The sequence below is a fragment of the Saccopteryx leptura genome, chromosome 4 (assembly GCF_036850995.1).
Source record: "Saccopteryx leptura isolate mSacLep1 chromosome 4, mSacLep1_pri_phased_curated, whole genome shotgun sequence".
Classification (NCBI taxonomy): domain Eukaryota; kingdom Metazoa; phylum Chordata; class Mammalia; order Chiroptera; family Emballonuridae; genus Saccopteryx; species Saccopteryx leptura.
The window spans coordinates 198,716,008-198,716,214 of NC_089506.1; positions in this window are offsets into that span (position 1 = coordinate 198,716,008).

Genomic DNA, 207 nt, shown 5'->3' on the forward strand with positions numbered 1-207 from the left:
CCGGACTCCACCTCTCAGGGCGGATACTTCCGGTGTTTGCTTCCCGGGCCGTTGGAACGGTTGGGCCACCAGAAAACTGCAATCCCCGAGGTGCATTGCGCACCTGGTTACCATCTTGGTCCAGTGATGGAGGGCGTAGTACTTAAGAGACTCTCGGTGCACGGTGGGAAATGTAGTCTTCCACTGCAAGATAATTCCTCTACCATT